Consider the following 26,054-nt stretch of genomic DNA (forward strand, 5'->3'; position numbering starts at 1 on the left):
AGGGAGCTCTTCTTAATATTTTGACACCAAAATCATGTCGATACACCTTACCGACTGCGAGTAAAGCCACCCACGCTTTAACTTGACAGACTGTATATGGCGACTGTTAAGCTGGCAAAAATCTGACTGTACTAGTCAACTATATAGTAAAGGTTTATGTACCTTTTTGTTTTCAAGTAGAAACGAAGTCTTTACGTGTCTTCCGTGACCGTAAGACAGAAAGAATGATTTTTCTACAATTTATTATTTACATTGTCGGTCGAAGATTAGTCTGATTTGATGTTTCCAAATCATTACGTAATACAAACAGTCAGCAACATTCTGGTCACCATGGGTTATTTATCTTACATCTGTGCGAAGTATGGAGTTACCACAATAAAATAAATTGGAAATTGGATACATACCAATAAAATATTGGTTATTCTAAAAGAACATCGTATTCTTTAAATTAGGTGTAGAAATGATGCCTTAATACCAGCACGTATCCAACAACACTTAAACAAGTATAATATACGAGGTGTGTTCAAAAAGTAAGGTGACTTTTCAATTTTCGCGGGCTACGTACATTCAAGTTTTAAATTTTTTGTTTTGTTGTGTTGGTACACTCGTCACGATCATATGTTCACAGTTTTGACTATATAGCTCGTGTTGTTTTTCTGGCAGAGGCGTAAAAAGTTAGAAGGGCTTATTTAGCTCGGCGATTTTCTTCTTTCGAAAAAAATGGAGCAAAGAGTTTGCATTAAATTTTGTGTGAAAAATGGAATCCAGTGCTCTAAAACTCTTGAAATGTAGACAGTTGCATACGGTGAGTCGGTGGCATATCGGTTGGCTCATGCACCATTTTCAAGAGGCGATACGCAAAAAACGTCTGGAACTTTGGTAAAACAATTCGTGGCTTTTGCATCACGATAATGCACCTGCTCATTCATCGTTGCTTGTGAAAAATTTTCTGACCAAAAACAGCACCACAGTCTTGCCTCGGCCTCCATATTCACCGGATTTGGCCCCAGTGACTTTTTTCTTTTCGAAAAACTGAAGAGACCCATGAAAGGACATCGATTTTCAACGATTGAGGAGATAAAAACTGCATCGCTGAAAGAACTCAAGGATATACCACAAAATGATTATGAAAAGTGCTTCGATGATTGGAAAAAGCGTTGGCACAAGTGTATTATATCTGAGGGGGATTACTTTGAAGGGGACAACAGAAATATTCAGGAATAAATGAAAATTTTTTGAGAAAACCACAAAGACACCTTATTTTTTGAACACACCTCGTACACAATTAAAATTATAATTAAAATTCTAAGTTTCAAAAAACTAAATTTAACTTTCAAATAAAATGTCTACGATTAGAAATTGAAAACTTAGTAACAAATATTCAAAAATTAAGTCAATATTCAAATTACTTAAAACATCGTTTACTGAGAGTTATATCTGATGGCTCTATTAATCAGTGTTTTGACTTACAAGAATTAAGTCTTTGAAATTGGAAATATATAAAACAAAAAGATTTTTACTCAAGTAGTTTCAAGTCATAAAAATATAAATAAATTTAAAAATTTAGAAAAATCAGACAAGTTAGTTGAAAAATGTAAAAAAGAACATAAAGATGTAATTTTTGTTAAAGCAGATAAGATAGATCAAACTGTTGCAGCTAATAGAGATGACTATAATAAAACTGGTGAAGACATTCTTAAGAATAATATTCGATATAAAAATATATAAACTAGTATGGTTCCTACATTAGAAAATAAATATAATGATATAGTCATTAGATGGGAGAATAAAAGATTGATTAATGATCAATATTCATACCGGTTAAAAACTCACAATAGTGTTGTGGTAAAAGCTGATGCTCTTCCAAAGGTACATAAACCTTAATTAAATTGGAGATTAATTGTTTCTACAGTTGGTTCTCCTACTTACAATTTTTTCAAATATATTTCTAATATCTTAAATTCAGTTTCACAAAACATTCATTCTTTTTTTTTAATAGTTGGGAACTCAAAGATAATCTAAAAAACATTAATGTACCTAAAACTCACCAATAGTTTCCTTAGATGTTGTGTCGATATTTGATAGCATTCCGCTTGATCTTGCTTTAGATTGTATCGAAGAAAAGCTTATTTTAAATCACAATTTCACACAAATCACTAAGAATGAATTATTAATAGCCACTAGAACTGTTTTCAGTGGTACTGTTTAATCTTTCAATAACAAATTCTATAAACAAATATCAGGTTGTCCAATGGGTTCGCCTTTATCTCCGTTAGTTTCAGATTTAGTATTACAAGATGTCGAAAAAAGGGCTTTTGATTTATTAGACTTCACACCAAACCTTCTTATTTAAAATTTTTTTATTTTATCTGCTATATCATCAGAGATTGTACCTTACCGACAGTAGATCAACCCTCCAAACCATGAAGGCAGAAAATCTACACAATATCGATCAAGTTAAGAATCTTCAATAACAGAAAATGCTTTACGTCTTAATAAGACTAGATGGAAAATAACATTTTTATATTAAAATTATTTCTTGAAAAAAGATCCTGCTCCATCTTCAATCCATTGGGAATCGAACCACAAAACTTCTGATTTCCGGTCAGGTGCTTTTCCTATTAAGCTATTAGAGGGATCAGATAAATTATTAGATAAATCAGATAAATTTAAAAAAATTTTAAATAATCACTTGTACCATTAACACCTAGCTAAAAATTAGCGTTATGTTCTTGAATTAAGAGTTCTTATTCTGATCCCTCTAATGGCTTAATTGGAAAAGCACCTGACCGGAAATCAGAAGTCTTGTGGTTCGATTCACAATGGAGTGAAGAGGGAGTAGGATCCTTTTTTCAGGAAATAGTTTTAATTTAAAAATATTATTTTCCATCTAGTCTTATTAAGACGTTAGGAATTTTCTGTTATTGAAGATTCTTAACTTGATCGATATTGTGTAGATTTTCTGCCTTCATGGTTCGGAGGGTTGGTCTACTGTCGGTAAGGTACAATCTCTGATGATATAGCAGATAAATTAAAAAAATTTTAAACAAGAAGGTTAATCTTCTCTGAAGGAACAATTGCTATGATATCGTCGACATATCTTTTACACAGGTTAGGTGTGAAGTCTAATAAATCGAAAGCCCTTTTTTCGACATCTTGTAATACTAAATCTGAAACTGACGGAGATAAAGGCGAACCTATTGGACAACCTGATATTTGTTTATAGAATTTGTTATTGAAGGATTAAACAGTACCACTGAGAATAGTTTTAGTGGCTATTAATAATTCATTCTTAGTGATTTGTGTGAAATTGTGATTTAAAATAAGCTTTTCTTCGATACAATCTAAAGCAAGATCAAGCGGAATGCTATCAAATATCGACATAACATCTAAGGAAACTATTGGTGAGTATTAGGTACATTAATGTTTTTTAGAATATCTTTGAGGTCCCAACTATTAAAAAAAAAGAATGAGTGTTTTGTGAAACTGAATTGAAGATAGTAGAAATATATTTGAATAAATTGTAAGTAGGATAACCAACTGTAGAAATAATTAATCTCCAATTTAATTAAGGTTTATGTACCTTTGGAAGAGCATAAGCTTCTGCCACAACACTATTGTGAGCTTTTAACCGGTATGAATATTGATCATTAATCAATCTTTTATTCTCCCATCTAATGACTATGTCATTATATTTATTTTCTAATGTAGGAACCATACCTGTTTATATATTTTTATATCGAATATTATTCTTAAGAATGTCTTCACCAGTTTTATTATAGTCATCTCTATTAGCTGCAACAGTTTGATCTATCTTATCTGTTTTAACAAAAATTACATCTTTATGTTCTTTTTTAAATTTTTCAACTAACTTGTCTGATTTTTCTAAATTTTTCAATTTATTTATATTTCTATGGTTTGAAACTACTTGAGTAACAATCTTTTTGTTTTATATATTTCCAATTTCAAAGACTTAATTCATGTAAGTCAAAACACTGATCAATAGAGCCATCAGATATAACTCTCAGTAAACGCTGTTTTAAGGAATTTGAATATTGACTTAATTTTTGAATATTTGTCACTAAGTTTTCAATCTCTAATCGTAGACATTCTATTTGAAAGTTAAATTTAGTTTTTTGAAACTTAGAATTTTAATTATAATTTGAATTGTGTATATTATACTTGTTTAAGTGTTGTTAGATATTTGCTGGTATTAAGGCATCATTTCTACACCTAATTTAAAAAGTACGTTATTCTTTTAGGATAACCAATATTCTATTGGTATGTATCCAATTTCCAATTTATTTTTTTGTGGTAACTCCATACTTCGCACAGATGTAAGATAAATAACCCATGGTGACCAGAATGTTGCTGACTGTTTGTATGACGTAATGATTTGGAAACATCAAATCAGACCAATCTTCGACCGACAATTTAAATAATAAATTGTCGAAAAATCATTCTTTCTGTCTTACGGTCACGGAAGACACGTGAAGACTTCGTTTTTACTTGAAAACAAAAAGGTACATAAACCTTTACTATATAGTTGACTAGTACAGTCAGATTTTTGCCGGCTTAACAGTCGCCATATATAGCCTCAGAATTCGATTCGCTCCTGTGAGAAATGGAGCTAAATTTATTGTTCCAGAATTGCGATTTGATAGGTCTTCGGAACATTTCTTAGAAGTGACTGCATCAAAACTATAATATAATTATTTTTGATCTTTGCTCAGATCCGCAGGGCGTGTGATTGGTAGTTTTTTTCTACTGGTATCTTGACCAAGGGAACAATTGGAAGGGTTTCACAATGTTGCAACATTTGGCCGATCGTGGGCCAAAATAAAATTTTGGACACAACCCACCGCGGCCTTGTGTGTACATTCTAGTTGGCACAAATATTCGATTTGTAGCACTATTCCATATATATGTTACAGGAAGATTCCGATGTGCCGTCACACCGCAGTCTGCCTAGTCCCTCCTCGAATTGACTGAGCGGTGTCACGCAAAGTCCGAAGTAACACTTTCACTTTGGACTCTGCCTAGTTAAATTTCAAAGTGCCAGTTAGGCTCAGGCAAAGTCCGGAGTAAAATTAAAACCTTTGGCGTTCAATTTTCCCGCTGCACAGTTGGCTGGCTCGAGAAACTACAATTCAATATAGTCTACAGATGGCAATTGTGAATGGATATAAAAGTTTTTTTTTTAGAAATGATCAGCATTACATTTTTACGAAAACTTATTCTGTATAATTATCAATTTTTGTTTCAATATAATTATTTATTCAACGCAAGTTTTTGTCAAAAAAGAAAATAATAAACTCGATATGTATTATATTTAACGTAGATAGACTTAGAAAACCTAAATAATTTATTTTCAATATCTTTATTGTTATATAGTCTAAATAGTTTCCAAATTCAATCTTCTGCAGGAAAGGCCTATTGTGTAAGGCGAATTCACACATATATACATATATATGTACATACATAGAGGGGAGTACCCAAATATGAGATACCAACTCTGTTTGGCGTGCAAAATAAAGTATTATTTTTCATGAAAAACTTCATTCTATGTTTGCGAAGTATAAATTTACTGCTATTTAGATATATTTAGTTTTTGCAGTAGTCATAAACAATTTTGTAACCAATATCCCCCGCGCAGCCAGTGTTATAAAAACCACAGGTATCTCATATTATGAGAACAACACCGTGCAACTATGCACTTACTATGCCTGACCTGTACAATGAAAAACTTTAACACTATCGATATTTTCCTACGTAGTGATTCAATCCCCATGACTCTAGGCAAACTTTACTGCTGAATACATATTCAATTAATAATGAATAGGGTTTAAAGGATTCCCTTCCAAGAACTCAGCCACCATCGATTTCACAAAAAGTTCGCCTATAATCTTTAGAAGCCTAATGGAAAATGGACTATACCACAAAATTACTCTTTCTTCAAGGGCTACCAGTTAGTGATCGAACCAGTAGAGTGGGTCTCTTATTTTAGCTGATACCCCGCTTTCTCAGATTACGAGAATATCTCATATTCGAGTACTCTTCTCTATATATATTAAAAATTTGTCATAAGGACAACCGCAGGATTTCGCCGGAACAGGGTGCTAACCTGAAAAATTGCACCCGTTTCCAGCGAAATCGTGGTAAAATTTCAGTCATAACCACGTTTCACTGTGTGAGATAGGTGGTTACAGTCTGTAACGGAATCAATACGACGATCCGGCAAAAGTTTCGTGCACCCTGAGAACACGGAGTGATCCAAGGGCTACCGCCTTCTGCATTTTTCCCGCAAGCGTTTTAGCATATTGGTGACACGCAGCGATGCTTTTCAGGCTATTAACGAGTGAAAGCTTGGCACCTCAAAGAGCGCCGATGATAAGGACGATTAGTTTAACAGAATATTCCGGGTACAATCGTTGCAACTCTCTTATAAGGTCTCTATACCTCTCTTTTTTTTCTTCTCGAAGTCAAGAAGAACCTTGTCTGTCCTCGAGTGTGCAACAGAAAGAATTATCATCGGGATGTCTTGGCTCAAAATGTGGCGACGGTATGTTAAGGTGGAAATGACACCGTCTTGACATGGAAAGATGAAACCCTCCGTACCAGACTTTAATCAGGGCGATTTAAGGAAAGCAAACGTTAGCTCACAAGACATTGACTGATCCTTCACATTTCTGTGGAAGATACCGTGCATCTCTTATCGAGGAGCTGTTTACGAAAGTTTTTCTCTTGTGCTTTCTTAATCCGGACTTTCAGGAATGAGCACTCGAGATAGATAAGATTTGATGCATTTCGCTCACCCCTAATACTGAACATAAGTCCGAGTGTTTCAGCAGCTTCCTCCGCTGCTTTGTACAGAAACGCTCCTTTGCCCACTTCCACGTGATTCCTGACTATTTTAAGAAGAGGATATCTTCCATTTGCGACTCTATGTGCTGCACCCAGAATAATTCTGTTGTGAAGACATTCAAGTCTCAATATTCCACGACCGCCTTGACGGCGTGAGATGTTCAGTCGCGGAACAGAAGACTTAAGATGCATGCTTTTGTTCATGTGCATAACCTTTCTTATCCCGATATCAAGGGATCTGAGCTCGTTCTTCGTCCATGAAACTACTCCACATGAGTAAAGTACTACCGGGATGGTTAGCATATTCGTTGCAGATACTTTGTTCCTCACCGACAGTTCAGCAGACAAAATCTGCCGGATGAGACGTTTGTATCTGCTTCGGAGAGTATCCTTTATAGATTTCACATCCTGAATACGGCTCTGTGGCACGACCAGGTATGTATAAGTCTCTCCAGCGCAAAGGTGTCGTATGGCACTTCTATTAACGTGCTCAGGATCTTCAGGGATGCCATTAAGTTTTCCTCGCTTCAAATAAACCTTGGCGCATTTGTCTAACCCAAATTCCATTTCAATTTCCTTAGTATATGGTTCGATAATCCCTAGAGCTAGATGTAGTTGCTCTTTGTTTTTAGCATAGATCTTAAGATTGTCCATGCAAAATACATGAGTGACCTTGTACTTTTGATCTGCAGGTTTGACACACAAGTACCCGTCGGAATGATAAAGTGCTAGAGATAGTGGCAATAATGTAAGGCAAAAGAGTAGTTGGCTCATGGTGTCCCCCTCAAAGACACCTCTCTGAAAGTTGACTTTGTTAGTTGTAACACGATTTTTTTCAGATAAGATAGCAAATCTGGTTTTCCAAAGCGGCACCAATCTCTCTATCCACCTAACGATTTGCGGATGAACCTTTAAGCTTTCCAAAAGACAGATGGTAAGTGTATGCGATGTGGAATCGAAACCTTTTCGATAATCAATCCAGGGCATCGATAGATCACGCCGGTAGAATGCTACATCTTTGCAGACACGTCTATCGATGAACAAGTTCTCCCGGGATCCCGCTACGCCTTTTTTTGAGCCTCGCTGTTCATACATTTCTTGCCACACAGGTTTAGTTGCCCGAACAATCCTATCATTTAGGATAGCCGCGAATATATTATACAGTATGTTCAGACAAGTAATTGGTCTGTAATTCTTCGGCCGTCAGCCAAATGCTGAAGGGTTGAAGGAAACTTCTTTCACCAGAAGGTTTTGATGCAATCTGGTTCCGGTGCGGAAAAGTTCTTCATTTCTTTTAATAATTTTTACCTCCTTGGTAGTGATGGGTGGGCATTCAACATCAGGTGTTAGGAGGGCATCACACAGCTCCTTGAAGCTATTTATATTTTCTGAGTCTTCGTCCAGTCTATGCTGAACTTCGTAGACTTCTCTCCAAAATATTTCGACCTCCTCTGGTTTGGGCAGGTGGTCGACAGTAACTGGAGGGTCTTGAAAGAGTCGAGTTGGGTCAGAGAGAAACTGTTGATTTTCTCTGACCCACCTCTCCCTCCGCTTTAGACTTCTCTCAGCGTAAGCTAGTATCCGTATTCTTTCAACAATATGCTGTCTGATGGTCAGCAGCTTTGACTTGTTAAGTGTGTGATAACAGGTCTAGAGTTCGCGCGCAAACTTACGAACCCTGGCGGTAAACTTCCTGCCAAATGTGATGTAGTCAATCACACACTGAATGCGGGACGCGTACTCTCTTGCCCCTCCTATCTTTATGGAAGGTTGATGCATTCGTCTTCTGGTCTTTTGAGCAACTGTTAGTTTTATTTAACGGTTCGCAACGGCCAAAGCTCTCGCTGCATTATACACACAATAATTGATAGTCAGATCTTTAAGATTGAGAGAAACCTTGGTGTTGATGTTTCTCCGGGTCATAAAACATTGTTCTTCCTCTATTAGATGCCTGCCCGCGGTTGGTCATATTGTCGCTTCTCTTTCTCTGTTGCCAACTTGTTCTAGCTGTGGTAGAGTAGCCGTTCCGTTTACATAGCCCCTTTTTCGAAGTAGTTTGGCATGGTTTCGCAGACGTTGCTGCGAAAAGTGCGATAGCTCCGGGTGTTTCTCGCACCATAGAGCATGCAGCCGGGCCATGTAATCCCGTTCAGGGGCCATACTCGCATCGTAGCACACTGGCAAGTCCTGATTTAGTCGCTCGGTCCACCTAAAGGTCTCGAGATTCCACCGATCCATCGCATTAAATCCATTTTCATCGGCTTTCCCATCTCTAGAGTGGTCGGCATTGTTGGCCAACTCATTGTCGGGAGCCCAGCGCGTTCTTACTTACTACAACTATGTTTGGTGTTGTCCTTGTATAGTCATGGTATATTTGTATAGCAAATACAAAATCTCTCTTTGATTAAAGTAGGTGAATTGAATACCTGGTTTAAAAATTATTTAGCATTAACACTTCAAAACAAAACTTCCTTTTAATTTTGTATTAGTTTTGTAACTAATTACAAATTTATCAACCCAGTCCCTTCCTCCCACCGCTCTTTCATTCAGGGACTGATGCACATACTTAGTTATACTCAAAACGGCAATTGTTTAATCAAGGTCTGGACGTGGTGGTGGTATTTTGAATGTAAATTTTTTATCTTGTGGTTTGTGTTTCAGTGTACATTTCCAAATAAGTTGCTTATATCGGGTTTATTTTTTTTCGACAAAAACTTGCGTTAAGTAAATAATTATATTGAAACACAAATTAATAAATATAATTAATGAGTTTTCTTAAAAATTTAATGCTGATAATTTATTTTTAAAAAACGCATAAATCTATTCACAATTGCCATCTGTAGACTATTTTAAATTGTATATTCCCGAGCCAGCCCACTGTACAGCGGGAAAAGTAAACCCCAAAGATTTTCTTTTTACTCCTGAGTTTGCCTGAGCCTGTTGGACACTTCGCGATTTCACCAGGTAGATTCTGAAGCGAAAGTGCAACTTCGGACTTTGCCTGACACCGCTCAGTCAATTCGCGAAGGGGCTAGGCAGACTGGGCTGTGACGGCACATCCGACTTTGCTTGTAACATATATATACAGGGTATATATTTTATATTGCATATTCGGATTCTCTGGATAAAAATGCGTATAATTTGCCTAAAACACTTTTCTCGTTTCGCGATAGATGGTGCTGTAATCGACAAACTCCAATTTTTCTTCATTTTATCATTACTGAGAATGCACGCTTACGATTCTGCAATACATTAAGAATAAGAAGTACACCATTTCCATTGTGACATGACTCATCACGGAAAAAAAAAGAATTTTTTAAATCGCTACCGAATCGTTGAACGAGTGCAATAAAAACTCGTCCATAAAAAAATACATCGCGACGAACATAGGTAGAACCTCCTTCTTTTTGAAGTTAGTTAAAAATAAGGGCAATAGAGCTTCGAATCTCTTTGGTAATTATTGTTTTAAAAAATATGCCAAAACGTATGTCTGTTCTTGAGAAGTAATTATTAAGCACTACGTTTACATTAACAGTGTTTCCTGAATATTTCTAAATTTTAGCTCTGCCAATATTGTAGATTGAGGTCAGCAGAGGCTATCGAAACATCACGAAAGTGTTTACTTTTTTCTTTCCTTAAATACAGTAAATTATAAAAAATACATTTAAGACAAAACTCATTTTAGTTAGATCAAAGATTATTCCGAAAACTTCTTTACAATGGAGTATCTAACCGTACAAGAAAAATTTAAATGGTTCTGGTGTATAGAGAAGCTGGAAGAAATCTTGATAATGCTGTCAATCTCTACGTTCAGCATTTTCCAACTAGAATTGTGTCACGTGCTTTATTTTATCGTACTATTACAAAATTTACTACCGATGGAAGTGTTCAAGCTAAGAAAAAGACCCGTACAAAAACACTCACTGGAGAAAAAAATGAAATTGCTGTATTAGCTGCAGTGGCCGATAATCCTTACGTTAGTACACGAGAATTGCTCGTTATTCCGGAATGTCTCAGAGCAGTGTTTGAAAAATTTTTAAGCGTAATAAATATCATCCGTATCATGTCTCTTCACATAAAGAACTTCGTGCACTACTGGAGTATTGAAAATCCGCAGTGGCTTCGTGAAGTCGAACACCAGCGTCCATGGACTGTCAACGTATGATGTGGAATAATTGGCAACAAACTGATTGGTCCCCAGATTATCGAAGGAAGCTTAAATGGTCAAAAATATCAAGATATTCTGGAAAATGAACTGCCAATATGGCTTGAAGACTTGAGCTTGGAAATATGGCAGAACATGTGACTTCAACACGATGGTTCTCCGGCACAATATTCAGCGGTAGCACGAGAAGTACTTTATTGGAATTGCGCACTTCTCCTTTGCGTAAATTCATTTGAATTACGGATAAGTAAGTGCATTGAAGCTGAAGGTTATCATTTTAAGCACATACTTTAATTAAGAGATCATTCCCTGAGTACTTCGAATCGTCAGAGGCGAGTGGAATCACGTTAATCAAGTACCTCGAATCGTGAGAGGCAAGGAGACTCACGTTAATCAAGAACCCCGCAGGGAACAGAAGCCTGCTACTTCCACGTCGTTGTTCCAAGGTTACGCTAAAAGTAGTAGTTTGTTTTAAGACTAATTTCAAGACAAATTATACGCATTTTTATCCAAAGAATCCGAATATGCAACAAAAATATGGGTTTCTATTTAAGATTTCGAACTTGCCCCCACCCCCACCCCCAGGGGGCGTTGCGGGGGAACCGATTCTAATATTAGTTTACCCAGTGGACACACAAGTTCTAAACTTGTCCTATATACGTCTTTCGGCGTATAATTCGTCTTTCAGCGTATATACGTCTTTATATATGGCGTATATACGGCATATATTCGTCTTTCGGCGAATATTTCGGCGATTAAATTTTGATTTATAACACTTTTTCATAGAGTGCCTATTTTTCGAAATATTTGAAAGTTTAAAGTTAAAAAAATCACCCTGTATATATCGGTCATTTCACGTCAAGCGGCAAAGTAGGCTGCCCAGAACTAGTATGCCTGGATTTAAAAGTTATACGGTTCAAATTGCTCGTATTTGAAAACTCTACAGTAGGCCGTCTGGTCAAAAAAAAAACAAAAACAAAAAAACAACATCGCAGTTCCAATATTTCGCCTGAAATCATGAAAAATTTATTTTAAGGAATATTATTCACATATAACAAATATGAGAAAAGTATTTTTCCACCTAAAACTAGCTTACCTATATTTTTTCGGCCTCGCCAAATCCGATTCAAATGTTAGTCAAACCCTATATGGTCACTATTCGTCCCTAACCTCAAAAATACTTCAAATCGTCGAATGGCACTATTTTGCGTGAGTAATGTAGTCAAACAATCGTAACATTATGGTTTTTGGGTCTCTGAATCCGAATTCAAGGTTAATTAAACCCTGCCTGGTCACTTTTCCTCCCTGAGCTCAAAAAATGCTTCAAATAGTCAAATTAACACTGTTTTTCGATGTGTAATGTAGTAAAACCACCTTAACACTAGGGTTTTGGGGTCGCTGAAACTGAACCTGATGTTAGTTCAAACTTAGCTGGGCACTTTTCCTCCCTGAACTCAAAAAATACATCTAATCGTTGAATTAACACTATTTTGCGACGAGTTATGTAGTAAAACCACCCCAGCCTTATGGCTTCGGGGTCGCTGAAACCAATTATAATACTCGTATAACTTCAGCTATTTAAAATTGGTTCCTAACCTACGAAAGCATCCTTATTTGCTAAGATTATACGTTTGACTATCATATTGTACCTCTCTGCGTTTTACAGGGTTGAGACTGTCATTACGCTAAATACGCAATGCTCGCATAACACTTTTTTTTGTTCATATTTTTTCGTCTCATTCAGTAGTCTACAGTTATTATTGGCTTTCTGTTGCCTTAACATTTGCATATATTTAATTTTTTACCTGTTACCAAAAATAAGTGTGCACTTTGAATGGTCTTCACTTGTGGAGATTCAGTTAATCTCTTTTTAAGATGACTTTGAGTCTTCTGATAACATTTCTCGCTCTGATAGTCAATTCTAAGGTTGTGGAGTTTTTTGCCCAGTTGAACAGTGCTGTTGAATTCAGCACTGCTTTATTTGTGTTTGCTTAAAGTCATTCACGAGTTGCTTCTCTTTTAAACGTAGCTCCAATCACATCGGGCTATCCCTTTCCGTGAGCAGTTCCACAACAGTGCCATTCGGCATCGATACCGAAATCATTCTTATTATTTACAAGATTGCACATCTGGTATTTATTTTTGTAGTGCTGTTTGGCACCTATTACTTATATAAATAATTTTTTTAACATTTGGCACCATCTGTTTTATTTCAGGACAAAAAACAAAAAACTTATTAAAAAAACTTATGAATTTTTTTGAAGTCGATTCCAGATGAGATAACTCTTGAAGAGTGTTTGGGCAGGTGCGTAGAGCATATTCTGAATTTGCGCCAGTTTTGAAGTGACGGAAAATGAATATAGGTGGGCTGTAAAATAAAAAATATCCAATTCGACCGGTTTTTAAAATGATTTAGTCGATATAACTCGTAAACGATGCGATTAATCTGCATACTTTACACAATTGAATTTGTTCAGAACAAAAAAATAAACAAAATTTATGGATGAAGGATTACAATTTTTTATTTTCATTGAAAAATAAACGAATAAACGTTGTTCTTTTTGTTAAAATTAGGGTTAAAAAAAGGATTTTTTTTTGGTTTTTAAAAATGAAGTTAGACATTTGTACATGTCATAATTACATACTTCATGATGCTATAAAACAGCAAAACAAAATTTGTGAAGATTCATCTATTTGTTGTCTCAAAATGGAATTGTTGATTAAGTCCTAAGTATTTATACAACAATTTTCAAAATAGCGTAGTGACAAAACTAGCAGTCTCACATTAATGAAACCAGTATCAAATATAAGTTTGAAAGGTTAGCATTCATAGTTCGTCGTTCTAGATATATTTTTTTTCATTCTTTAAATAATTATAGGGAATTAAAAAATAATTTAATTTTTCAGCTTATAAACAATTAAATTATCTCGGTTGTTTTTAACACTAAGATAATAAAACCGACGGCATTTAATATCAGACCCTAAGACCTACATTTACCAACAAAATAAACTTGCTAGGACCAATATATTTGCAGTTTTTGTTACCAGAACCTACCTGTTAATTGTAGGTATGCATTTCTAAGTGTAGCAATCAAAAAATGATATTATGCGTTTTCAAACCATCCCTTAGTAGTGAAATGGAAAATATCTTTGTATGAGCAGTTTGTTATAAAGAAATAAAATGTAGAAACATACGTGACACAGATTCTATCTTGACAGGTAAAAATATAGTGCGAAAAACTTGGATCAAAAGTGAACGCGCTCACTTCAAATCTCTTCAGAAAAAATAAATCGTTCTATCTTCTTTATGCACAGTTATTGTAAACGCATTTTTTGCTACACAATGGCACGTCGTCGTTGTAACTTGTATCTGTAAGCATCTCATCAATTGTGGCATCTATGCTATCTTTTTCAACATTTAAAAATGCTAAATCTGGCGAATCAAAGCCAGATTCGTTTAGATCATCGTCTTTATCAACTTCTTCACATTCTGTATCTAATTTTTTGCTTTGAACATATCTTTCATCAACACTTACATTATTTAAATTTTCACCGACTTCGATATTAATACTTTCATCTTGTTGACTATTATCACAAGTTTCCCCATCACAGAAACTACACTCCTTAGAACAAGGTATACCTTTCTTCACACAGCCACAAGCTCCCGCACAACATTTTGTGCATTTGCGACTGATATCCTTCAGTAAGTCATGAGGAACCAAAGGTGCTGCGCTCAATTGAAGTTCTAAAATGTTGTCATTTACTTTCCACCTCCAATTAGTTGGCTCCATGTGATTATTTACCACTTTTGCATCTGATAATATGTTCTGGATGCGTGTTGAGCTGCCGCTTCATCTGTAGGAGGTGATACAAACATAATATTAAGCAAAGACAAATTTTTGTCGTTAGATAAAAATAAATTTATATTAATTTCTCAACTCAAAGTACAACTTAAAGCTGCAGGACTTCGTACGATTGAAGCTGAAGATGATTCCGATGTACTTCTTGTTCAAGAAGCTATATATAAAACGCAACTTCTGAGAAACGGCCAATCATAATATCAGAAGATATTGGCGTATTAGTCATTTTTAATCAAATTGTACCAAATGATTTAAACTCAACACGCAAAAGATTCAAGCTCAACACGCATTCAGAGCATATAATCAGATGCAAAAGTGGCTTAATAAAAACATGAAGCCAACTAACTGCGGGTGGAAAGTAAATGACAATATTTTAGAACCTCGATTGAGCACAGCACCTTTGGTTCCTCATGACTTGCTGAAGGACATCAGTTGCAAATACACAAAAGGTTGTACGGGAGCTTTTGTGGCTGTGTGAAGAAAGGTATACCTTGTTTTGAGTACATTTGTCACTGTAATAAGAAAACTTGTGACAATAGTCAACAAGATGAAAGTATTAACATCGAAGGCAGTGAAAATATCAATACTAAGGATGTTGATAGAAGGTATGTCCAAAGCAAAAAGTTAGATACAGAATGTGAAGAAGTTGATAAGGACGATGATTTAGACCAATCTGGCTTTAATTTGCCATATTTAGCATTTTTAAATGTCGAAAAAGATAGCATAGATGCAAAAACTGGTGAGATGCTTACGGATACTAAGTACAATGACGACGTGCCCTCGTGTAGCAAAAAATTCGTTTACAATAACTGCGTATATAATGTCCATAATAATAAATCACAATTGTATATTTTGTATGAAATAAAAAAACAGATAAAAGTATACACATTTATTATTATATCTTACGAATAAAAAAGGTAATAAACGAATTATAAATAAAATGAAATTTTCAAACAAAATACATTTTTTCCTCTAAAAAATGTAAAAAAAGGCAAAATTTTCAAAGGACCCCGCACTAAATGTATGGGAAAATGGCTTTCGGTGGATTTAGCTAAAACTTTGTAATTTTTAAGGTTATAAGTGCCGGATGAAATATCCTTAACAAAAATCCAAAAAAATTGACAGTTTTAGCGCTATGCGGCGCTAAGCGCTCAAGATCAGTGAACAAAACGAATTACAACAGAGTTTGTTACAAAAGCGATGCCTACATAGAAATCACGGTTCAGATTGTGGTCTGTCATATTTTCGCCTACATCGTTGAATCATGTAGCGCGCTTCTCAAAACGATCAAACGCTAAGCGCCCAAGATTTTAACTTGACTAATTCATCACTTTTTTAAAGTCAGAAATGGTACCCAAAGTAACGTTAGTAACTAGTGCGGACATTCCGGTAAGTACATTGTACAGTTCTCAAGAGTGCCGAACACTAAGTGCTCATGATCAGTGAATAGAACGAATTACAATAGATTTAGTTACAAAAGCGATGTCAACATAGAAATCACGGTTCAGTTCGTGGTCTGTCATATTTTCGCCTACACCGTTGACTCATATAGCGTGCTTCTCAAAACGATCAAATGCTAAGCGCCCAAGATTTTAATTTGACTGATTAATCACTTCTTTAAAGGCAGATATGGTACCCAAAGTAACATTAGTAACTAGTGCGCACATTCCGGTAATAAAAGTGTACCCTTTGCAAGAGTGCCGAACGCTAAGCACCCATGATCAGCGAATAGAACCAATCGCAGTAGCTTTTGCGAAATATTAAACTATTTTTGGCTCTTGATTCGGATTCGCTTGTTCACCTCTATTAGCAGCGTCTAAAATCCTTTGTAGCATGAAAGTTTGAGGATAGTTTTCGTGTAGCTGGTAACGTGCATAACTCAGGAACCATAAAACGCTTGCAATATGTGCGCAAGTGCCAGGAGTTCTGGCCCCTGACTTACATGTGCAGTAATAACCGAGAAGCGTTTCGTTATTGTCTGGTCCTATTTCATCGATCTCATTGAACGCTATCCACATCTGGTACCTATGATTAAACCAGGCTCATTAAGTCGCGTGTCTAGTTGAAACTCCTCATCTTCTTCTCGTTGCAGCTTGTCTTGAACGTAAGATGGGGCAAGTTCTACTTGATACACGCCAATTGTTATGTCCCGTGTTTCTTCCAATGTAAGGCGAGGAAAATGTGGTACTTGAAGTTTATGCAGGCGATTCCAATTTGCATTTCCGTAGTGCATATTGTCCACTTCTACGCGCGCTTGCACAATATTTCGCTCACGAGCTCTCGCTATATGTTCTCTTGCAAGCTCTGCTGTAGCGCCTTGCATCTCGATTACAGGATGGTATCGATTAATTATGGCACCAGCAATACGAAAGAAGTCCCTTAGATTGTGTACATGAGCCATAGGAATGGTTTTCTCAAAGAATTTGAAAATGGACTTTATGTGGCCATTTCTGGATTCCATTATCCATATAGATTTCGTTATTAGCTGAGCTTCCTTTGCTTCTTCCGTTACCGATTGATTCTGTCCTTGTTGGAGAAATGGTGGTATCTTGGACACAATTCCTAAGCGTTCTAAAAGTGGTTAGGCATCTCTATATCCACGGTTCTCTATGAAAATATCACCAATGTCGAAAAATTCTCTCATACCTTCCACATCTCTTTCAAATTCGTCAATGAGCATTTGTACGTCATTGTTTCGCGAGTCAGAAAAATATGGTCTTTGTATTTCAAGTATGTATCCATCTGGAGCAACAATGAGAGCAGGTTTTACCAAGTGACGTCCTTTATGTTTGCAGAATGACTGTCGAAGTACGCGAAAGTTACTGCTCTTCTGCATGTAAGCATAAGTTGCATCGATGATAGCAATAGCTCTGGGAATTTCTGGTTGTGGATTATAAAGTTGATTGGCGAATGATGTCATGTGTCTTTCAAAGAATTCCTCTCTGCTTATCGCATTAAATCCAATATTACCAGGGACAAATCGATGCATTAAAGACTCTCTTACAGTAGAAATGGCCATGCTTGTAGCTTGCCGGCTCGAATAATGAAAAATCACTTTCAGAAATTCATTAGAAAGACCTTGAGGCATTTTGCAAAGGAAAGTCAGCAGATATTTTTTCCTCACGTATCTAGCACCATGTCCATGTAACTGCGGAATAGGATCACAAAATGCATACAATTCTCTAAATTGTTCCTTTCTTACAGGAGCAATAGCTTCAAACTTTTCATCAGTGAAGCTATCCTCATTATTAAACGCCGCGGCCGCATGAACATTTGCTTCGTTACGAAGTTGCTGCAAAAACAGAAGTAACTGCTGTCCCGGAATCCTATACGGTCTATTAATCGCTTTTAGGCCAGGAAGCAAGGGGTCTAAGATAAAACCATGTTCATTCAAATGATTTAAGCATGCTCTTGTTTCTTCTGGAATGAAAATGTCCATGACAATAAAAGCGTTAACTCTACATTCAATTGAAATCCTTGGAGTATTAACATGAGTATTACAGAACATGCACGTTTGCCTGCCTGTTTGTGTAGGAACATTCAGTCTTAGAAAGCCTGGGTCACGTTGGAGCTCCTCTATCTCATTGCGAATCGATTGATTGCAATTGAGACATAACCTACTCTCATCGGGGACTTTAAGTGGTGGTCTTCGAAGTTAAAGGCGTCTAATAATTGCAATGTTTTGCCTATCAGGATTATTATTTCCATCAATTCGAGCCATTTGTCCTGGTTGATTGACTCTATCGCACACATAGCAATTCAATCGAACTCTGAATGCCATTTTTTAAACCATAAGAGAAACAAGCTCTTATGGTCTTGAAAGGCAGAGAAATGTATTAATAAATCGAAAGAAAAATTCGGAAACAACAAAATAAAACAAATAAACACAAGAAACTAAACACAGAAAGGGAATAAGAAATACAACATAATTAATACAGAAGGGAACAGATAGGATTTTTTTCCTAAGCTCACCAATAAGATTACTATCCGCTCTCGAGACCTTTTTGTAACTAAATCTATTATAATTCGTTCTATTCACTGATCATGAGCGCTTAGCGTTCGGTACTCTTGAGAACAGTACAATGTAATTATCGGAATGTACGCACTAGTTACTAATGTTACTTTGGATACCATTTCGGTCTTTAAAAAAGTAATTACTTAGTCAAGTTCAAACCATGGGCGCTTAGCGTTTGATCGTTGCGAGAAGCGCGCAATATAACTCATTGGTTTGGCTAAACATGTTACTGACGACTTTCTGATGCGTGATTCTTATAGTGACATCGCTTTTGTCACTAAAGTTACTAGGATTGGCTTTATTCGCTGATCTTGAGCGCTTGGCGTTCAACCCTCTTGCGAAGGGTAAAATGTTATTATCGGTATGTGCGCACTAGTTACTAATGTTACTTTGGGTACCATTTCTGCCTTTAAGGAAGTGATTTATTAGTCAAGTCATCCGGCACTTAAAACCTTAAAAATTACAAAGTTTCAGCTAAATCCACCGAAAGCCATTTTCCCATACATTTGGTGCAGGGTCCTTTTTGGATTATTTATTTAATTTTCTTATTAATTACTTAAAAAGTTACTTTAAATATACTTAAGCAAGTTTATTTAACAATTTAACAACTTAAGCAATAGATTATGTTAACATGTAATATTATTTAAATCAACAAGTAATGAATTTTGCAAGAAAAATAACACAGCCATACAAAAAAATACGTGTGCGGATCTGGTAACAAGAAACACGTATTCCTATGGATTTTGTGGCGCTGAATTCAAATTCGGTGTCAAAAATCACCCAACCCGTCATTGTTGAGCCATAACCTCAAAAAATGACGAAAAATCATGCACTGAGGCAAATAAATTTCAAAATAATGCCAGTGATGCGAATTTTCACTTCAAAAACATGTCGACAACTGTTAAGGATCAACCCTTGCTTAATATCAACTTATTTAACATAACTTTACCCAACAGAACCTGACCTCACCTAACCTGAATTAACAGAAATTTATTCCACTACACGTAAAGCTCTGGAAGCATATTTTCCCAGTAGCAAACGTGTGCTACATCGAATGGGTCAACTCGAGCCTAATCTAGAAATAAATCTAACCTAGCCTAACCTAACTTAACTTCACGAAACACAATTAAACTGATTCTGTTGTCTCGTTGTGTTTGCGGTACCGTTTGAATCAGCTTGGGCTTAACCTGCAAAGAGGTCAAACCTATCCTAACCTAAAAAAAACCTGACCTTACCTAACCTAACTTAACTTCACATAACACAATTAATATATCCCTTAATATAAATATATCCCTTAAGTTTAAGAAAAGCAAAGAAAAAATTTTTGAATAAAACTCTTATTCATTTGCATGTTTAAGTTATAGTTCTACATGTTAAATGATACAAACATTGTCAGGTTAATTGAAATGGGGTCAATTCTATTTGTAGTTCTAAGTTTCTTCAAATGAGTAATATGCGTCTAAATTTTTAACCACCTGTAGTACAATCAAATGAATTTTATTGTGTAACAACGGGAACACTTAAGTTAAGTTGTGTTGCGTTAAGCAAAATTTCGTTAGGTTCTGTTATGTTAGATTCATTTGTAGGTTAAGATCGAGTTAACCTATTAAATATAGCACACATGTAAGACTGAGAACCGTACGCTTACATAGCTACACGTGTGGTTGAATTTCATTCGGCTAGGTTAGGTTAGGTCAGGATTTGTTAGGTTAGGATAGGTTAAACCTCTATGTAGGTTAAGCCGAAGCTGAATGAAACGGTACCGCAAACACAACGGGACAACAAAATGAGTTTAATTGTGTTACGTGAAGTTAAGTTAGGTTAGGTCAGGTTTTTTTAGGTTAGGATGGGTTTGACCTCTTTGCAGGTTAGGCCCAAGCTGATTCAAACGGCACCGCAAACACAACGGGACAACACAATCAGTTTAATTGTGTTTCGTGAGGTTAGGTTAGGCTAGGTTAGATTTATTTCTAGGTTATGCTCGAGTTGACCCATTCGATGTAGCACACATTTGCTACTGGGAAAATATGCTTCCAGAGTTTTACGTGTAGTTCAATAAATTTCTGTTAATTCAGGCTAGGTGAGGTCAGGTTCAGTTGGGTAAAGCTACGTTAAATAAGTTGATATCAGGCAAGGGTTGATCCTTCAGAGTTGTCGACATGTTTTTGAAGTGAAAATTTGCATCACTGACATTATTTTGAAATTTATTTGCCTCAGTGCATGTTTTTTGTCATTTTTTGAGGTCATGGATCAACCATGACGAGATGGGTGATTTTTGATACCGAATTTGAATTCAGCGCCCCAAAATCCATAGGAATACGTGTATCTTGTTACCAGATCCGCACACTTTTTTTGTGTGGCTGTGTAATCAACGTTTTTAATTTGTTTATAAAAATTACATTTGTAAAAATGTATAAACTTTGACATCAGGTTCAGTTTAGTCGGGAAAAAGTATTCGGATAGCGATTTCTTTTTTCTGAAGTGATTTGAAGTGAGATCCAAGTTTTTTGCATTATATTTTATGTCAAGGTAAAATCTGTGTCACGTTTTTTGTACATTAGGTTTTTTTTATAATAAACTAAGAATACAAAAACATTTTCCATTTGACCACTAAGAGATGGTTTGAAAACGCATAATAACATTTTTTTATTGCTAAACCTATTAATTGCATACCTGCAATTAGTAGGTAGGTTCAGGTAACAACAACTGCAAAACTATTAATCCTAGCAGTGTTATTTTTTTTAAATGTAGGTCTCGAAGTGTACTATTAAATGCCGTCCGTTTTATTTTTCTAGTGTTAAAAACAACCGAGATAATTTCATTGTTTATAAGCTTAAAAATTAAATTATTTTTCAATTCGCTATAATTATTAATAAAAATGAAAAGAAATGTATCCAAAACGACAGACTATGAAAGTAAACCCTTCAAACCTTCATTTATGTGAGACTGCTAGTTTTGCTGCTATGCTATTTAGAAAATTGTTGTAAAAATATTTAGGCCTTAATTAATAATTACATTGTGAGACAACAAAGAGATGAATCTTTACCAATTTTTTTTGCAGTTTTATAGCATCGCAAAGTATGTAAGCATGATATGCACAAATGTCTAACTTCATTCTTAACAATAAAAAAGATTATTTTTTACCCCTAATTTTAGCGTAGAAAACAACGTTTCTTCGTTTATTTTTCAATTAAACCAAAAAACATTTTTTATCCTAAATGAACAAATGTTGTTCATTTTTGTGTTCTGAACAAATTCACTCCTGTAAAGTATGCTGATTAGACATATCGTTTACGAGTTATATCGACGAAACCAATTTAAAAAACGGTCAAATTTGGTATTTTTTATTTTACAGCCCACCCATATTCATTTTCTATCACTTTAAAACTGGCGCAAACTCAAGATATGCTCCACGCACCTGCCCAAACACTTTCCAACAGTTTTCTCATCTGGAATCAACTTTTGCATGTCACTCTACTTTTCCTACTGGTATATATCTGATATCAGAACGTGAATACTACATATTATTTCTTTATCATTTCTGTAATACATTACGACTGGATGAATGGTGGCTTCATTGTTATTGTAATGAAATTGTTGTGCAGCATTTTGCACAATATAAGAAAAGTTTTCTGAAAAGTCGGTATGAACAAGAACTTCACGACGATTTAGTTTATTCTTCCGATCTGATGTATAGTTTTATTGATGCTTAGAAATAAAATGATGCTGGAATAATGTTTGCAGTCATATCGCAAATTCAGGCACAAAGTTATTTATTTAAAGACACTGCTTGGTAAGAGTACATTTGTCAGTAGAATAAGCTGCGGATAATTTAAGTTATATCTCTCCTTTCTGAAGTGTCAATTATATAATCTGTAAATTTTTCGCTTTTAGGACAGGATTGATAATTTCTGAGATAACACGCATCTTTCGCCTGTTTATACAATACTAATGAAAATCAATGCCTGTAATCTGTAAGCAGTTTATCTCAATCACTCGTGTTCTTTTTTATATTAGTAGCATCAAACATATTTTTTAAATACTCACGTATTGTACAAACAAACACAGTTTGAATACCTTTTGCACCTGGCAAGATACACCAATTAGGAAGAAGTTGAGAAAACTTGCTGAGTTCAATGGGATGCTCTGGATTCAATTTCTTAAATTGAATATGTGCTGACTTAATATCATAAATTAACAGTCTTTTTTGTACTTTTTCTTTCTATCCTTTAAGTACTACAATAATAGCTTCATTTTTATGAGGGATCAGTTTACTATCAATATTATCTTCGTAACACTTTTCTATTTTTCTTAACAGTGTGTTTTGGTAACGTTTTTCCAGGTTTTGAAGTGTACTTAGCTAATACATCCTCTAGTTTTTTTATTGTCTTAGCTGATCTGGCCATTCTTTCAGAAGTGTTAAATTCTAAAGCAATTTTTCCAGATGATCTTCCCTGGATAGACATTTTCCTTTGGCAGACGGTGGATCACAATCACGGTCAGAGTCAGGAAATTATTGCGAACGTTTTTTAAAATAATTCGTTAGACTTTGCTTTGATTTAAAGAGGATCAAGCAGGACATGAAAGTTTGAAAAAAGAGTACAAAGCAGAAAAAATAGTAAGAAAACAGGAAAATTAGGGCATCGTATAATATAAAGGATTAAATAAAAAAGAGATTTTTTAAAAGCATTTTCAAAATTAATTGTTTCATTCAATTTTATCAAAACTTAACACCGTATATTTTTAATTTTAAACACTGTTGTATTCTAATTAATAACACAAATGCACACATATATACTTTTCGTATAGCAGGAATGTCTAATAGTAATTTATCTTGTAAATCGAAAAAGAAATCGTTAGATGGTATTGCATTATTTATACATTTTGTAAAAAAGGTCCAAAAGTTGCCTGAAAAATAAAAATTTATGAATTGAGAAATCCAGGTAAAAACCCGGACAAAGTAAAAAATTCTGTAGGACAACTCACACAAGCCCTAAAATGAGGACATGTCTAGGGAAATCCGGATGGATGGTTACCCTCCCTTTGGGGTGCTTGACCAACAAATTACGATTGCTGCAGTCGCTTTTGTGTTTTGGTGCGTACGCGACAAACAAATGACGATTGCTATTATCGCTAGAGGTTTTTTGAATGAAATTTGTCCAGGTCAGTTGATAGGTACAAGAGACCCCTTTCAATGGCCGCCAAGGTCCCCTAATCTTGCGCCACCCGATTTTTATTTATGGGGTTATCTACGAAATGTAGTTCACCGCACAAGACTTGCCAGGAGAGAAAAGACGATTAGAAGAATTAGGACGTCTTTAAGACATCCTTTGGATTTTTTCATGTCCTTAAAAGGTCCCCAGAACGTCCTTAAGACGTCCGTCGAAAGACGTATATAGGACAAGTTTAGGACTTGTGTGCCCACTGGGTATAGAAGACGAATGGCACTGTTATGGAACTGCTTACGACAAAGGATCACCCGATGGGATTGTCGCTAAGTTTAAAAGAGAAGTATCTTGTGCAATCTTCAAGCTAAGCCAAATAAAGCAATACTGGATTCAACAGCTTTGTTCAACTGGGAAAAAATTACAAAACCTTAGGATTCACTATTATAGAGAGAAAGATCATAAGAAGACACCACGCCATCTTAAAAAGAGATTTGCAGAGAGGTACAATATGGTAGTCAAACGTATGACCCTAGAACATCAGGGTTCTTTCAGAGGTTACAGACTAATTGTAAATAGCTGAAGTTACACGAGTATTAGATTTGGTTTCAGTTTGATTACATACCTCGTCGAAAAATCGTGCTAATTCGACGATTTGGTGTATTTTTTAAGGTTAGGGATGAATAGTGATCAGACAGGGGTTTTAACTAAAAATGGATTCAGATTCAACGACCCCGAAGCAATAATGGTAAGGTGGTTTTACTACATAACTCGTCCCAAAATAATGTTAATTCGACGATTTCAAGTATTTTTCGAGGTTAGAGACGAATAGTGACCAGACAAGGTTTAACTAACATGTCCCATGATTGCAAGATACTAGTTATGGTAACTAGTTGCCTGAACTGACTCTACTAATTATTTGGGATAATGTAAGGGGAGAAGTCAGGGGTGACATTATTTGAAAAATAATTCACTTCACACATGACTACACTTTCAATATTTTACATAATTGGAATAACCTGAGCACATTAACAACAGATTTATCGATTCAGTGATTTATACGAAATTCTTGTGATCAAATTAACAATTAAAGGAAAAACTTGAAATAATATTAATCGCGGACTTCCATCTGAAAAATTTGATGACCAAATTATAATTGATTGAAATTTGACATGGCGTCTTTTTATTTTGGACACATGGTCATTTTCTAATAACCGATTATATCCTTTAAATACAATGACCTGAACTAATCACGAGTTCTGACTAAATAAATTCTACTACGAATTTACATCAATCCAATTAAAACGTCGATTAATAGGTAAAACGATTACAGATACTCTGAAATTCATTTCAGATTATAACGACAATTTAAAATGGATATGGCGGTTACAGTTTATGGACACCTGTCGCTATGTTCCGAGAATTAAATCCTCTTTTTTAAATTACAAACCTGACAAACTGATTGCAAGCCTACTGATTAAATCTTAATAGCGCAAATTAATGTGACGAATTCAACGAGAAAACAACCACGAGTATGGTCATTACGGCTGACAGTGAAGGTACCTGAATCCCAGACTATTCTTTAAACTTCGAACAACGAAACCATTTAACACTTGTAAATAGAAATTCACTAAACGAAAATTGAAACTCATATGGAACTGTGCCTGTGATCCGGCGCATGCTTTTGTGGGAACCTCGTCCAGTCATTGATAATTACAAAATCAGCTTAGAAAAGAAACTAAAGCTCGTAGCCGACGAAAGACACCGTATAAAGTTTGAGTACAAATCTTAACCTACAGGTGGCCATATTTGTATAATTTCTAGTCCTTCGAATTTGTTTCTTTCGATATTTATGTTTGAAATAAAAATCTTTACTATTTTCACTCCACTTACAGTCTGTCAAGTTAAAGCGTGGGTGGCTTTACTCGCAGTCGGTAAGGTGTATCGACATGATTTTGGTGTCAAAATATTAAGAAGAGCTCCCT

The 26,054-nt window shown here is 35.4% G+C and overlaps 1 protein-coding gene across 1 annotated transcript in view; it reads right to left on the bottom strand.

Annotated features, from left to right (window-relative positions):
* The window catches only part of LOC117180237 (glutamate receptor ionotropic, kainate 1-like), a 709,739-nt gene that overhangs the window by 3,527 nt on the left and 680,158 nt on the right, over positions 1-26,054 (bottom strand). The gene's annotated exons all lie outside the window — the stretch shown is intronic.

The sequence above is a fragment of the Belonocnema kinseyi genome, chromosome 9 (assembly GCF_010883055.1).
Source record: "Belonocnema kinseyi isolate 2016_QV_RU_SX_M_011 chromosome 9, B_treatae_v1, whole genome shotgun sequence".
Lineage (NCBI taxonomy): Eukaryota > Metazoa > Arthropoda > Insecta > Hymenoptera > Cynipidae > Belonocnema > Belonocnema kinseyi.